This window comes from Triturus cristatus, chromosome 3_2, assembly GCF_964204655.1.
Source record: "Triturus cristatus chromosome 3_2, aTriCri1.1, whole genome shotgun sequence".
Lineage (NCBI taxonomy): Eukaryota > Metazoa > Chordata > Amphibia > Caudata > Salamandridae > Triturus > Triturus cristatus.
This window is the reverse complement of record NC_140584.1, coordinates 821070604-821087712: the sequence shown is the minus strand read 5'-3', so window position 1 is coordinate 821087712 and position 17109 is coordinate 821070604. Positions and strand designations below refer to the sequence as shown.

Sequence of the window (17109 nt, the reverse complement as noted above, 5' to 3'; positions counted from 1 at the left end):
TTAGAGATGCGGTGTTCCGCCTCTTTGATGCGCTCGTCGTGTCGGTCAAGCTTGTGGGTGACATTGTCTATGCGTGTGTTCATTGAGTCCATCTTGGCTTCTATTAAGGTGAGGCTGTGCCTCATTGTAAGGAGTAGTTCCTTGAGATCATCCGTAGAAGTCTGGGTGCCAGAGTTAGGGCCGTCCGCCATTGCGTCTTCGCTATAGCTAGAAGCCCGTGTGGATTTGCGTGCCTCAAATGGTAACTTAGATTGCCTGCCATCTGTTTTGCCCATAGTTTACCCCTCACTCGTTGTGCTCCCTCCCGCTGCGCTAGTTAGCTAGTTGGCTACTTCGCGTCGCGTCCTGTTTTGGGCCTTGCCAATGTCTCCTCCAGTCAAGGTTTCACAAAAGCCAGCTTTCAATGCCTACACTCAGGCGCAACGTTCTTACTTTTGTGTCCATGTCACATGCTCGGGGAGAACTTTCACAGGGCTTAAAGCGGGGTGGCGTGTAGTGGACGTTCGCCTCTGTTAATGGTCCGGATTGGGGGCTCCTCTCGCTGCTGCAAACTATCCGCATCTGTGCACTTGCATACAGTCACACACCACATCTCATACAATGAGGCCAGGTCTCAGCAGCTTCTGCCCGCAGCCTCGAGCACTCACCCAGGCTCACTGAGCTTGTGGGGTCGAGGCCCCTTCCAAGGCGTAGATGTGAGCCCCGAACCTCTCACCCACCTTGGTCAGCGTTCTGGGCTCCTCTCCTTACGGATCCCGCGGCGTAATGTATACAAGTTGCGCCCGGTTCGGGGAATCGCTGGGACCGCTGCTCACACTATCCTGGCGGGTTCTGTTCCCGTCGTGTATGGCTGCAGCAAATCGGCCTGCAGGTGCACCAGTCACAGCGTCCCCCACCGCAGCCACAAAGGAGTCCGTGTCGGAGAGTTGGGCCAGAGATTTCCCGGGGCAGTCTTTCTGTCTCCTTGTGTGCTGCTCAGGCGTTCTACACATGGTTTCGGGTGGATTCGGGACACCGCGGTCCGCCTCTCGGACTCCACCGATATGTTCCACCTCTCCCGCAGCAGTAGCGTATTTCACCCTTTATGAATGTATTGCCTGCTTCCTGGGGTCATACACCGTAGTCTTACCGCGAGGGGTCTGCGGGAGAAAAAGGCAGTCTGTCTCCGCTCGGAGCCGCCCCCGCCTCCTCCGCCAGTAGCAGCTCTGCTCCGCTCATAGGTTGGCCGCCATTTTCCATGCCATGTCGGGAGCCGGCAGTCAACTCGGTAATTCCTTCGCCCGTGCAGCCCCTCGTTACTTTGATGCGTGCTCCTGAGCTTCAAATGTAGTTCCGCTCACTGTTCCCTCACAGATTCATTTGGTGAACAGGCGTTTGGGCAGGATAACGACGGATATTGGGCCTGGGCTGCAAAGGGCCTCATGCAAGTGTGGCCATCTTGCATGCGCGCCCTCTACCACCCCCCCAGGAGGCCTGTTTATTTATTTAAAATTACACTTGGAATAGATAATAGAGGCCATAATATGTATGGCTCTCCCATTACTCATATGTCCCTGCGTAACAGTTGAAAGCAGAGACCGATGATTTTGAGGGGCATAAATACTATAAAATTATAGGCACAGACATCTATTCACCAAAATGCCAGGGGTAGCGGAAGTGACATCACTGACCATTTGACCTTATTGACATCACAAGAAGTGACTTCATAATGACACTTGACCCCAACTTTTTCCAGGAAGAATTGTCACCTGACCCTATCATCACGGGATTATTAGTATAACAACATAACACCGACAGAGGTATATTTTAGATACCACCTATATTATGGTGTGGACTACATCTTTGAAAGTTCTGGGGCACAATACTTGACATGAATTGTAGTGAGCAAGTGAAGCAAGTAAGCCTGATCTCTTTTAGGGGTGTTTCTCCCCAGAGACATTTTTTTTTTTTTTTAAAGAATGAGGTGGAACAGTGAATTTTAAAGTACAGTTTTCATATACCTTTGCTAAAATACCAACGGCCCTGAAACGGCACTTATTAAATATACGAATCCTTTCAGGGTGTGTCCAGCCAATGAAACCTGACGTTACCCAGGAGTTGACGCAATCTTTTTTTTAAATCATGTGCTGTGAGTCCCCCTAAATGTTAATAAGCGTTGGCAAAGCCAATAGGTCTTGCCTATGCCAGAGCTATTTGGTTTGTAAATGTTTTTTTAGCCATGTTGCACAGCAGGGCAGCACATTTTGAAAAAATGCGGTTAATGCTGTTAGCTTTGTGTGTGTTTATATATGTGTTTGTGTATATATGTGTGTGTGTGTGTGTGTGTGTGTGTATGTATATGAGCAATATATAGCGACGCAGCTCTACAACATGGCAAAGAAAACATTCGAAATATCTCTACTATTTGCCATTTTATTTTTTTGAAGGCATGCTGTACAGCTGTGTGGCTGCAGTGCAGCATGACTGAAAGAAAAGAAATAAAAATGCAATAATGTGGCCAGAATTGACTTTGTGATACCAATATGGGAAAAGGCGTGAATTAGCCTAGGCAGAGTGTTACAGGGTGTAGTATAGGTCAGGAAATGGGTTGCAGAGCTTCCGTTGGTATTTTTCAGGGCAGTAATAATCTGTGTTTTGTGTTTTTGTGTCACAGTGCTTTAGTGCGATGCGACCCGTGCTGCCGCACCTGGCAGTGAGCTCGTGGGTGCTGTATTTCCACATGTTTTACTGGTGTAAATGCACCTTCTGCAGAGTTTGTGTGTCCAGCAGTGTTTAAACAATAATAATGGCACAATAACGCTGCAATTAATGTATGTGCTGGGGAGTGATCACAGTTATGTTAAACTCCTAAAATAGCATTGAAGGTTCATATGGCTGCTGCAAACAATGTGTTGTGCATATCCCAGAAATGTATTTTATATGGATTTCTTAGTGGGTTTCTGCTTTTGTCTCCGAGATCCTTTTGTTACTTGAAGTTCATCATGTGCTATCCAAATGTAGCACAGTGAGCTATGAACCGTCACCAAATACATGCATGCAAACTGCAAGGTATTGTGATTTTTTTGTTTTGTTTTCCGCAATGTTTCATTATGCAAATGTTGGTAAAAATGTTTTCTTTGTTTAGAAATACATTAGTGAACCCAATTCCAAACACTATACAACATTCAAATCCGACGTCACTACCTCTCTAAACCAAGCACCTTTAAATATAGCGCCTACCAGTATGGATGACATGTGACTCCTTCATCCTGTAGTCCTCATTGTTTTATGTAACATTTAGAATACAGTGACTTACACAGGTTGCATCTGCTGTGCGAAGGCTTATTGCCTTTTTTTTGTCTTTTTTAGTTTGCACTTTTCATTTTATTGTTGGTTGCACTTTGTAGCAATTGCAGTAAAATGTGTGTGATGCTAATGGGCAAGTAAAGGCAGGCAAAGACTGTGAATGGGGAAGCTGGGTAGTTTTGGAATACTGTATTTTTATTGTAATAAAAAATGTTACTTTCGGGGGGGGAAGGCGGGGTGGGTGTTTATTGTAATAAAAAATGTTACTTTCGGGGGGGGAAGGCGGGGTGGGTGTTGGAGCGCTTTACATGAGCACCAGTTGCGTTACAGACGGACACTTTTGTAGGTCTCGCAGGCGCTGCATAGGAAAGAGACTCCTTAATCGATTCAGCTGTGCAGGCAAAAACGTGCACACGTTGCATTGCTTTCAATGCAACGCGTGCACTTTTGGCGATTCCCTTGCGGGAGCGAGCGGAGCCATATGTTAGCAATTATTGCGCTCGCTCCCGCAAGGAAAACGCTGCCTGCTCTCAGCCAAACCCCCCCCCCCCCCCGTACTTATTTTGTACAGTGCTGGTTATCACCACAGTGCCCTTTCATGAGCGCTGCGCTGGTTCTCCTTTTTCTTCTGTGCACTCTCAGTTGGCAGAGAGGCCTTGCACGAAATGGGGGCTTCCTAATTGATATAGAGGCAGCAAGGCATGCTTTCATCTTCGTAATTTTGCATGAAGTGTTTACAGTAATAATACCTTCCACGATAACACCAGCGTTAGAGACCACGTTCCAGTTAGAGTACATGGGAGGGGATGTAGCCTTACGGCCAGAGCTACCGACTTTGGAGCTGATGAGCCGGGTTCGTGTCTCCGCTCATCATACTGTGATTCTGGGCCAACTCCTTAATCTCTCCGCGCCTACCAAAAATTAATGTGCCCTCGGAAATGGTGCTCCTGTAAAGCACTCTGATACCTTCGGGTCGAATTTGCGCTGTATTAATCGACAAAAACATTTACTTTCCTTGATATCATTAAGTCACTCCAGGATGTTATCACGGTCCAAGAGCTTTTAATGTCCCTTCGGCTAACCTGGGCACCTTATAAAAGCAAAGCGGAGTCTGCAGTGAAGGGGGGGGGGGGGGGGTTAAGGAGATGATATTTATGTTGCCTTGCTGAAAGAGAAACAGTAATGTCGTAATTGATCCGTCAATAAATGCTACAGGAAGGACTCTGGGAGGATCGAGGATCGGCAGCACAAAACACCACGAAGTTTATATGCACACCTTTGCTATTACAATAACTGTCACGCATCTGCCAGGGTTTGCAGCGTGTTTCTTTTCTTTGAAGTTTTAATACCGCGTACTCGACACGAAGGTATTGGAGCGCTTTATATGAGCACCGGTTAATTACATAAGAATACTGGTGCTGAGGGAGGAATACATGTCTGACGTCACAGGCGCTGGCTGTCATCCAGTCTGAGGGAGGATTTTGGTCATTTTGTGGGTCCGCATTTACAATCACCCCTCAGCTGACGGTGATCTGAGGGCAGGTTCAGAAAGGGGCACACCCTCAACCTCACCCCACAAATGGGTGTTCCCCTTGTCTCGCTCCGTGTTCCGGGGCTCATCCCCAAAGAGCCACCCCTTGCCCGCCCCCGGCGCGGCTTTTAGCAGTGGGAGGGGGGGGGGCAGCATTGTTTTTATTCTCTCACTGATCTCTGCTTCCCCTCTCCCTTGTGTTTCCTTCTGGAGCTCGCTCCTTAAAGAGACAGCGACCACGCTGCTGACATGTATTTTAAACAGGTAACACTGGATGTCGCACTTTACAGATGTGTACGATAAAGCACATGAGATTTGAAGAGATGATCAAGGTGGCAGGAGATCCAAAACTCATTCGTCTCGCAAGGAGACGAGTCTGAGAACAGGAAGATGTTGCTGCCCTAACAGAGAAACGGATCACCACAGACTGATAGCATCATAGCATGTTATGACTTCTGAGCAGCGCCAGCAGCAGTCTGGAGGTCGCACGGGTAGAGTAGGTGTCTGCCTGCTGGACAGTACACGCAGTAAGTTCTGGGGTACTGTGGTGGTGGGAAGACGGACTCTTCCTCGTTGTAAGATTCTTGTGTTGACCATGAAATTAGCGCGGCAGAGGCTTGTGTAGTGTAGCGTTCTAGTATTCGCGTGTACGCGATGACGTAGGATGCGGCGGCCATCTTAGAGATCGGCAGAGAGCGCAGAGCCGTGGATTGGATGTCTCTCGGCGCTCTCCTTTACATATAATAAGTAATACAATAAATACAGTATAATTACCCACTACCATGTGCCTGAGTTATTACCACCTGGTAGTGCTTTGAGGACATTACAACTGGCGACGAGACTGGGACCTGGGGGAACATATCCATACCCAGGCTGAGACCAGAACCCACGTGGGCAGCTAACCAAGAACCAAGGAAACCAAGATCTACCAAGCAGGCACATACAGTAAGGAGAGCGCGGCAGAGGGGAAGGCAAGAACTAAAAGGCAGAAAGCACAGTGCGCACTGGAGAAATAATAACAGCAGCTAGTGCACCGGCACGGGCGGAAGGACAGTGATCCACACAGCCACACCCCAAAGCAAGGGATAGCAGGTAGAACAACTGCACAGGAAGGACGAGGCCCACCAGAAGGGAAGACCAGAGGCCAAGACAGTGACCGGGAAGCGCGCAGGCCAGTACTCCAGTTCAAGGGAAGCAGACGGACCGCCGAAGGCCCTGGCGGGGCAAGCAGGACACAGACGAGGTGGAGCAGAGGGGCAACAGAGTCCCCCACGCACACCAAGGCAAAGTGCGCCAGGTAGCCCAAGGGGTGAAGAAGAGTCACCGGGAAGAAGAGCAGACATGTGCGCCCAACCGCCCTCACTCACGACGCCCATCCCATTCCTGCCGAAACCAGGAGACCCGTCGATGAAGTGGGAAGACTGGAGAGAATACTTTATGAACTATCTGGAAGCCCTAGAAGACGAAAATGGAGAAGCATTTCCAAGTAAGAGAAGGAAGAGGATATTACTTCACAGCGTAGGTCCAGAAAGCATCAGAGTGTTCCAGAACATAGTCCCGACGCCACGACAAGCGGCAGATGATGACGTATTCCAACATGCCATCGACGACCTGAACAAGCATTATAGACCGGCAGTGTGCACGTCCATAGACCGATACAACTTGCAACAAAGGAAACAGGCGGCGGGAGAGTTGGTAGAAGAGTATGTGGCTGCGCTGAGAAAGTTAGCGGCTACGTGTAAATTTGGAGTGCTGCACGACGAATCATAAAGGATCAGATCGTAATGCACACGACGATCCAGGACAAGCTGTGGGTAAATGGAGAGGCGACCTTGAAGGAAGTGATAGCCATGGTGAAGAAGGCGGAGCTGTCAAAGAGATGCGCGGAGGCGGCGAAGAGAGAGACAACAGTTGGGCCCATGGTGAACGAAGTCACCGAAGTGGAACCACCAGAAAGGAACAAGGAATCGACGGGGGACGTGAGAGGGCAGGCAAAATGGACGCCCAAGTCAGCACCGGTGAAGAAGCCGAGTAATGAAGGCAAGAACACGTGCTACCGGTGTGGCGGTCTGTCCCATCCAGCCTACGACAAACGTTGTCCTGCGCTCAGAGCGAAATGCATGTTTTATGGTATAATTGGACATTACAAGAAAGTCTGTCGCAGAAAACAAAAGAGAACAGCAGTAAAGTGCGTTGCACAGGTAACAGAGGTGGAAGGTGAAGAGGAAGACGATGGAGTGTTGTGCATTGAAGAACACATACTAGGAATAGTCTGCAACCGTCCCAAGAAACCCCAGTGTGACCTGGTAATAGGAGGGATACCGATCAAGATGGTAGCGAATTCAGGATCTCCGTACACCATAATACAAAAGACGGTATGGGAGGAACACTTCAAAGGCCGCCTAGGGAAGCACCTGGATTCTCCAGACATTCGTCCAGTCACATTTACGGGAGACCCTATCCCCATGGGGTACAGAAGATTGAAATTCGAGTTCAAAGGACGGAACGCGACCTGCAAACTGTACGTGGCAGAGAAAGGCCCTTCGGTGCTAGGGTGGATCGACCAAGGAGACCTAGGAATACAGTTGAACTCGGGAGGCATCACGCAGGTCTTGATGACAGGTGAAGGACAACGTCCAGTTACAGGGAAACTGAAAGAGGAATTTCCCACAGTGTTCGGTGGCAAGGTTGGAAAATTAACTAAGTTCACACACAAGATAGAACTCCGAGCGGAAGCGAAACCGGTGTGTCACAAAGTAAGGAACATTCCGATGGCAATCGGAGAGAAAGTACAACAGGAATTATGCAGATTAGAGGAAAATGGCATCATAGAACCAATCACCAGCGTAGAATGGTTGGCTCCATTGGTGGTAGCAATGAAACCGAATGGCAAAGTGCGTCTATGTGTGGACTTGAGAGAATTGAATAAGAACATAATAGTAGAGAAATTCCCACTACCAAGGATAGACGAAATGCTGGCAATGACCAAAGGGGTGAAATGGTTCTCTACCATTGACCTCACATCAGCATACCACCAGATAGCCCTACACCACACATGCAGAAAACTGACGTCATTCATAACCCCGTTCGGATGCTACCAGTTTCGCAGGATGCCGTTCGGGCTAGCCTCGGCAGCGGCAGTATTCCAGAAACTCATGCACAGACTATTCAAAGAAGTAGAGGGAGTTCAGTACTTCCAAGATGACATCTTGGTAATGGGGAAGTGCAAAGCAGACCATGATGCCAAGCTGTCAACGGTCCTACATGTCTTGGAACGCAACGGACTCACAGCAGAGTGGGACAAATGCCGGTTTGGGATGACAACAGTTACATACCTGGGGCATGAGATCAGTGACCAGGGTATCACACCTAAACAATCCAATATCAAGGCTATATGTGATGCGCCATCCCCCAGGACCAAGGAAGAAGTCAGATCATTCATCGGCATGGCTGAATTCTACAGCAAATTTGTGCCTCACTTTGCTACCAAGACACACCACCTACGTCATCTCCTACGGGATAAAACAACCTTCAATTGGACTGAAGAGACTCGGGGAGAGTTCCAGAAGATCAAGACGGACATCAGCACAGCAGTCCCCTTGAGCGGTTATGATCAACGAGCCAGGTCAGTGTTGACGACAGATGCATGTGAAAGGGGCCTGGGTGCGGTCTTGATGCAAGAAACAAAGGAAGGGGAACTAAACACCCTCTGCTTCGCATCCAGAGCCTTATCGCCCACGGAACAAAAGTACAGCGTGGTAGAAAAGGAAATGTTGGCAGCAGTATGGGCTATGGAGAAGTTCCGCCAATTCCTATGGGGCACAAGATTCAGAATCAGAACCGACCACAAACCTCTGGTCAAAGTCCTCACATCATCGGGATATGCCCATGCGACCCCCCCCGCATAGCAAAAATGACTTTGAAACTACTGGATTACAGGTATGGCGTAGAACACATTCCAGGAACCCGAAACAAAGTAGCAGACTACCTCAGTCGTGTCGCAGCCATGGAGGAAGCTCCGAGAGACTCTGAGGAAGAAGACCTGGCATTCATGGAGGATCATGAATGGGTTATAGGCGAACAGGAGTGGAAGGAAGCGTACAAGGCTGACAGGGACATCGAAGAGGTCAAAAAGTACACCCTTGAGGGTTGGCCCGAAAAGAGACACATGGGGACCTCGCTCAGAAAATTCTTCGAAGTGAGAGAGGAGTTATCGGTGGGGGACGGAGGGATCTTCCTGTGAAGAAGCGAAAAGGTAGTTCCGCCCCACGCGTTGGTGCCACGTCTACTAGCCATCATACATATAGGACACCTAGGCATTGTGAAAACGAAGCTTAGGGCGAAGCAGATGTATTGGTGGCCAGCGATGGACAACCAGATAGAGAGGCACGTGCGGGAGAGTGAAAAATGACAAAGAGCGGACAAGTCTCAAATCATGATGCGTCCTCCCTTAGGAAAAATTAACAACCCTATTAACCCTTGGGAAGATTTGTCGATCGACATCTTAGGGCCGATATTGGACAACCAAGGAGCCCAGAAATATGTGGCAGTAATGGTGGACCGGTACTCAAAGTGGCCTGAAGCGGACATACAGGAAGACATGGACACTGACAAAATATTAAAATTTCTAACCAACGTTTTCTCCTCAGAGAAGGGATTCCCCGATCTCTTCTAAGTGACAATGGGCCTCAGTTCACTTGTGACAAATGGAATGCGTACATGGGGTGGAATGGGATCAAAGTTAAACATACCTCCATATACCATCCAGCGGGGAATGGACTGGCCGAGAGGTTTAACATGGTCATCATGGGCTCGATACAATCAGCGATAGGATCAGGGAAGGATTGGGAGAAAGAACTCAAGTGCATGTTGTGGGCGTATAGGATCACCCCGACAAGCACAGGATACAGTCCCTTCCAAATTCTCAGAGGCAGAGACCCGTTCATGAGATACAATGTTGTCTGGAAGGAGCGCACGATAACAAGCAAGTGGTCTCCCGCGGTTGTCATAATCTGGAAAAGACCCAAAGAATATATACAGAGCATTACAACAGGAGGAGGAATCTCAAGGAGGCCGAGTTGGATAGAGGTGAATGGGTGCGAGTAAAACTAGCCCAGTTGAGGAGAAAGGGAGACCGCAAGTTCAGTGCGCCCATGCAAGTAGAAGAAGTCTACAACCGAGCAGCTTTATTAATTGACGGGAAAGTCTGGTCCCAAGATAGGATGTCCAAATGCAACAAGATCTTGGGATGGAGTGTGAAAGAGAGTGGACCAACGGGAACCCCCCAGATACCAGGAGTGGAGAACAATCTGGAGAGAGTTGGATCGGGGGTAATCCGAGAAAGAGGAGGAGAAGAAGTAGAGGAAAGGAGTGATCCGAGAGTGGAGAAACAGTCGGGAAGCACTCTCAGCTCGCCGGGCGGTGGAGTTCCCTGGAGTGGTGAAGGAAGGGGAACCAGGAACACCCAAGAAATAGATGAGCACACTTCTATAACTCCGGTGAGGCGAACCCGCATGGGGAGAGCTGTGGTAAGGTCGTTGAAGTACAAGGACTTTGAGATGGGAGAAGGGACCACAGCGAACAGCAAGTAACCCAGAGAAAATTGTTTAAATATAAATTGTTATGACTGTAAAGGGAGGAGATATGTAGTGTAGCGTTCTAGTCTTCGCGTGTACGCGATGACGTAGGACGCGGCGGCCATCTTAGAGATCGTCAGAGAGCGCGGAGCCGATCAGACGTCTCCCGGCGCTCTCCTTTACATATAATAATACAATAAATACAGTATAATTACCCACTACCATGTGCCTGAGTTATTACCACCTGGTGGGGCTTTGAGGACATTACAGCTTGGGGGACACTGAGCTGTTGACGTTGTGTTTCTTGAGCAATGCGGCCACGGGGAGAAAACACATAGGTCCGGGTTTTGAAATTGGATAAAGTTTAAAAAGAAAAAAGCACTGGCAAAGCCATCAGGTCTCGTCTATGTTAGCGCTCTTGGCTTTGCAATGTCTTTCATCCATGTTGTAGAGCAGCAGCACGGTTAAGTTACAAAAAAAACAACAAGCACTGGCATAGCCAAAAGGTCTCGCCTTTGGGACCTTTTATACGTGTTTAGCCATGCATAAGTTAATGTTGTTGCAGTAAGGATATTGTGCTGCATAATTAAATACTTATAAGGTCCCAAAGGCGAGACCTATTGGCTATGCCAATGCTGTTTTTTGTGTGTGTTAGGCTTGGGGAGATTAAGTGATTTGCACAGAATCACAGGATGTTGCTCATCCCGGCCGAGAAAATGAATGAATGAATATATATATATATATATATTCACTGAAAAAACCATAGGTTTCACACACGTTATAGTTACGAATTAGCATTTAAAAAACCTTGCAAATTCACTAAAAAAAACATAGGTTTCACACATGTTGTAGTTAGCTGGACATTTCACTCATAAAAAACCAATGAAATTCCCCCGTTATAGTTACTGCAGGCAACTATAACTCGCGCGACCGCAATCCTCTGCTGATGACGTCAGATATTACATCACTGTATTTAGACACTTATTTACCCATGTCTTCTTCCATTAATCTTTAGCTATACATATATTACAAATATTTATTTTTCAGAAAGACACATATGTCATCAGTGATGTAATATCTGACGTCATTAGCAGAGGATTGCGGTCGCGTGAGTTATAGTTGCCTGCAGTAACTGTAACTGGGGAATTTCATCTCGGGGTGATTCGTCAAGCGGGGGCCGAGAAAAAGGGGGGGTCCCAAAACGCGTTTTCCCCATGCATTTTTCCATAGGACCTTTAGTCGCAGCTACAGCCCGAACGGCTGAACAGAATTACGTGAAATTTGGCAGAGAGGTAGCCATAAGGTCAAGGAAGTGCCTTTTGCAGGTCTGGTGTAAATCTGTTAAGTATTTCCTGAGAAAATAGCATTTAAAAGCATATCAATATCTATACGCGCGCACCGTGCGCGCACCCTGCCGTGCGCGAGCGCAATTCTGATTGGTTGTTAGATGTCGGTAAACATTCGAATCGGTCGAAACCAGGAAGTGTCGGACGCCATTTTGTCTCTCGCAATCTGAGGGGGTCAAAAACAAAGGTGGAGAACGAGTAAAGGGGGCAGAGTGGACAGTTCCTGACCCCCTAGCCTTGGTCAGGGGGTCACAGAAGGACACCCAAGGGATAAAAAAACAATTGTTAATTTTTTTTTAAATCGCGAGGAGAGCGCACTGCACGAACTGTTCTTGTGTTGGGCATGGTGCCACTGTTCATTTTACACAAATGTAATGTCCCGTCTGGTAACTGTAGTTCAAAATGACTGATTAAAGAGAGGTGTAATGTTGGTGTATGTGTCCCAAGGCAGAGTGATAAGTCTGGTCTTAGTAAACCATAGCCATGAAAGAGCATACTTTGTATTTTAACATGGAGCTAGGGTAGTTCGGGGTATCTCCTCGTGCAAGTGAAAGAATTGTGTTCTTTTTGTCTGTTTAAACCTACGCTGCTTTAAATTAAATTTTAAAGTTTCTATTGTCAATGCACTTGCTGTCTGAAAATAAAAGTAAGCTCCTGGAAGTACGTGTTCAAAGGATAGGGAAGAAAGAAGTGGTTTTGAGGTGCTTAGAAGAGCAGTGATGTTGTGTTGTGATTGTGAAGAACAACCTTGCCTATTTGCCTATGCTGAACGGTGTAATTTTCAGACACCAGGTCACGTTTAGCAGCGCCTGTACTGTGTTCTGCTTTCATTATAAGCAGTAACATGCAGTCGGAAGGGTGCTTTAAAAAAAAAAAAAAAAAAAAATCCCCTCCAGCTGGGACAAAGATAACTGACGAAGTTAAGGGGCCATCTGCCGCCTTTTGTTCCAATCTGATGCTGTGTGCGATCTGGAGGCTCACACATGGAAAAGGAGGGGAAATAGAGGCTCGCAGCCTGTTATCATGTCACTTCAAGGGTTCTTAAGAGAGGCATGCATTTGACTCTTTTCAGTCCCAGTATATAAGATGCATGCATACACTGGAAGAACGTCAGATATGTTGGTCTGTCCCAGCATTTGCACAGATAACAATGTAAATACTTGCATTCTATTTCTTTTATAGCACTATTTCCCCCCCCCCCCCTCTCCCCCTAGTCCAGGGTGTGTAAGCGCTTTATATAGCATACATATCGTACATTGACAATAAATCATGGAAGTATGTAAATCAATGTACAAGACATTTGTTATATAAAACGGAGAGGGTTATGAGGTGTAGTAGTCACATGTCCGTCATATCTCACTGTGCTATTTTAGAAGGATCACAGTTTAGTAACTGCAAGTAGCAAAAGGATCTCTGTGTTAAGAGGTCATCCACTTACCTAGCTACCTAAAATACAAATCTGTCATCTACATGTTACATGATGTGCTATTTAAGGGTTATGTTACAGCCTCGTAAACTGAAGCATAGGAGGGGCAGGAGCGGGCTTCATGGGGAGAGTAACCTGCATTCCTCTTTCCTATAAACACTCTCACTTTGAAGTCCGAGAAAGAAAAGTAAACTCCAAGCTTCCAAGGAAGACACAGCTTGACATTTGACCTCTGACTTTGAATGCCCAGCAAATGTGACAAGATAAGAACAAGATTCAAAGGTCTGTTTACAGAGAGTTTGTGGAAGAGTGCAGTAAACAAGGTTTGGGGAACGAGAGGGACAAACTAAAGCTGGACAGCCTAAAGCAGATAAAGCAAGCAAATAGAAAGCCAGGACAAATGTGAGTTACAAACCACAAAGCCAATGGTAAACAACGGGCAGAATACATACCTAGCTCAACTTTATGAATGTCCTCAAGATATCTTTAGCAGATAGCTGCACTGCTTGGTAGGGTGCAAGCTAAAAATCACCTCCTTTTTGCCAAGGGCAGCATTTTTTATTGGGTACCCCCAAATGCCACAGGTGCCTTTTTATATAAGAAATGACAGAAATTATGCCTCTACCAGAATTTTGCAATACATACCATCCATATACCATAGTGACCCGTATGTAAAAAATTACCTAAGTATGTCCGGGCTAGCATTTTGACTTGGTTGCCGCCCTCCCATATGCTGAATTGTTGACCTTTTTGCCAAGAATTTCCTCCAGTGTGCTAGTAGCAGCATTTTGCCACTGGTGTCCACATACCATTAATTTCCTCAAGTATGCTAGTATTTTTCCACAGGTGACCCACATACCACGAATTACCTCTAGTATGCCAGTAGCAGTATTTCACCTTTGGTGCCCTTAATGCCAAGAGGTACTTCGTGTTTTAGTGCCAGTATAAAGAGTCTGCCATGCTAAAAATTGGCTCAAATATGCCAGCACCACTATTGATACCTTCAGTGTTCCATTGCCATCAACGAACGTGCAAGCATCTCATCACGTTCTCACTCACACTCCTCCTCTCACTTACACTCACTCTAATTCATTCTCACTCACGCTCTTACACCCCATTACAATCATACTTATTCATGCTTGGTCTCTCACTTGGTTTTACTCTTAATCTCAGTCCCTCATTCTCACTGACACACAATCTCACTCCTGACGCACAATCTCACTCCCTTCCTGCCACTGACTCACTCACTTTCACTCAGACACATGCGTACACATGCAGACACCCATGCTCTCTCCTCCATAAACACACTCTCAACCTCACGCACACAACATACATTTTTACTTACCTCAGCTGCCACAAGAGGTCCCATTCCATCGAAATATGCTTCATGTTTTATTACACTAATAGTGAATCAAGGAAATTGATTCACAATTAGTATAAAGAAAAATGGACAGAAATTAAGGAACACGGTTCTTGGCACTGATTTTGCCCACTCTGAGGGCAGGGGTCACGAGGGACAAGCCGCGGGTTGCAGCAGCTACCTCTGTCGAGCCCTAAATGATGTCCATGCCTCAGGCTCCGAGATTGGTTCGAAATGCTGTTTAATATCATGACATCACAGTTGGTTGCATTATGAGCATTTAAGAAAGTGGAAATAGGTTTGTAACTTTGCCTGAACATTTGAAAGGTGTGGTATCTGTTTGAGGTACATTTCACTTGGGCTGTTCGCTGTGCAAAAAGGGATACTTTCTGATATTTACCCCTACATATGGATTTTACTGCTTGGTTTTATTGGTGATGCAGAATCACTTAAAGTGTCGGCAATAGAATGGCACACATAAGCACAATGAAACAATAGAAATGCCACACACAAGTTGTATGAAAACCATGCAGCAGCGATGCATTCTGTCATGTTTTCATTAAAACAAATGCGACATGACTGGTGTTTTGTAAATGGATTCAGTAGGAATCCTCATTCTGCAGGCACCTTCACTTGATCATTTTTTGTCCTTTCAGAAAACTTGAGTTATGGAGGGACCTCGAAAATGAAAGTGACCCAAGCCACTCTGTATTTTTTTTTTATTTTTTATAACAACATGTTTTATTGATTTTATTAAACGAACAACCAGCACAGTTATCCAGAGATTATGGTGCAAGTACATCCCCCAGGGTACACATTGTGCTGATTTACCGCCCCCAACCCCTAGACTGCAAACATCAGACTCCCACACCCACCCCACCCACCCCGTGTCAACACGTAGTCCCATCCGTTTCCGGGATGGCATCATTACTATTATCCTAATATGTTTGTACACAGTCACCCCACACCTTGTATTTATCTCTCCTGTCTCAACAGGCGTTCTATGGGATCCCCTGAATCGTCTGGAGTAAGTTGTGGCAGGTCCACACCCCTGTATATGGCCCATTTGCCCCATATCTTCCCATGTTTCCGGGGGCAGCCACGTGCCACAAAGACCTCAATCTCCGCCATCATACATTGGTCCATGGCTTTCTTCCACTTCCCTCGGCGGGGCGGGGAGGTCCCCTTCCAGCTCTGCGCTATATCCCGCTTCGCCAACACGAGCCCCAGAAACAGTAAGTGTCGTTTATATCTGTTCCCCCCGATGTCCTCGGTGCTATGTAGGAGTGTGAGTCTTGGCTCGAGTGGGAGCTCCCAGGCCAGAACGTTTCCCAAACACCCAAGGACCTTGCGCCAATAGGGTTGTATCGCTACGCAGAGCCATACTGTATGTAAGAACGTGCCTTCGGTCGCCCCACAACGTAAACCTATCTGGGACTGAATCATCCCCATTTTCCACAAACGCGTTCTAGTGTAGTAGACCCTGTGTAGGTATTTATATTGGATCAGGCGATATCTAGTGGAAACTGCTGTATAGCGGGGGCTCGCCAGTGCCTCCACCCAATCATCATCTGTAAGGTCAGGGAGATCGGCCTGCCATCGCTCACGTGTCTTATGGAGATTGTGTTGCGCGCGTGTTGTAAGGGTTTGATAGATTTGTCGGATCTTATGAGGGCCGAGGTCCCCTGTCAAAAGGCGACCCTCTAGGGGGTGATATTCTGGTAGGGAAGTCAGTGAACGCACCGCCGGCATCAACGCATGTCGAAGCTGTAAGTATCGGTAGAACTGGGATTTGTGTAGGTCAAATTCGGTTTGTAGTTGTTGGAAGGATTTAATTGTGGGGCCTCGCATAACATCCCCCAACGTGGAGCCACTCTGTAATTTAAGGTGCTTCTCCTACATCGCACCGAAGGCATTGAAGGACCTCCCTCAACACATCAGAGCCTCCTCCTCACTTCTTGAGTTCCACATGAAGCTGAAGAGCTGGCTCTTCATATAAGCACCTTGAGGACCACGCGCCTGCACACCTGCCCAAGCATCTGGATCCCCTCTTGGGTGATTAGTGCACTATTCAAATCAGTATAACATAACATATACCAGGTCGCCTTTTTTGTTATTTATAAATATCTTATTTGATGATAGTTGCATCATTGCAGACTGTGCAGTCCATTAGAAGCACAGCCTGTGATATTACAATCCGGTATTCCTTCATGATATAATAATTTCAGGAACGTCATGTGTTCCAAATTATAATTACATTGCTCCTTTATATTGGAAGTTATAGACATTTCGACCCCCTGTCCAGTGTCGGACTGGTCTTTATGGCAATGAGGCAGGTCCTGATAGGCCAGTCTGACAGCAGAGCGTGTGGGCTGGTTTTTAAGCTGGTTTTTTTTTATAGTCTGGCGGGGCGTATTTTTTACTAAAGATTTCCCTGAAATTGCTACAAACATTATCTGCAGCAAACACAACGGCATGCAGTCTCACATACATTGCAAAAACACCTATACATCATATTTTTATGAGTTTAGAACTGCCTCGAATTGCTAATGGGGGCCTCTATATTAGATATGTGATTCAACAAT

General features: G+C 46.9%; 1 protein-coding gene across 6 annotated transcripts in view; it reads left to right on the top strand.

The window, feature by feature from the left end:
- The window catches only part of CASP10 (caspase 10), a 204201-nt gene that overhangs the window by 31576 nt on the left and 155516 nt on the right, over positions 1-17109 (top strand). For 2 of the 6 annotated variants that reach the window (XM_085649013.1, XM_085649011.1), the window contains exon 2: positions 2957-3048. The exons of the other annotated variants lie outside the window; for them this stretch is intronic. The gene's annotated coding sequence lies outside the window, so the exon portion shown is untranslated. The remainder of the gene's footprint in view (positions 1-2956; positions 3049-17109) is intronic. 6 annotated transcript variants of the gene reach the window in all.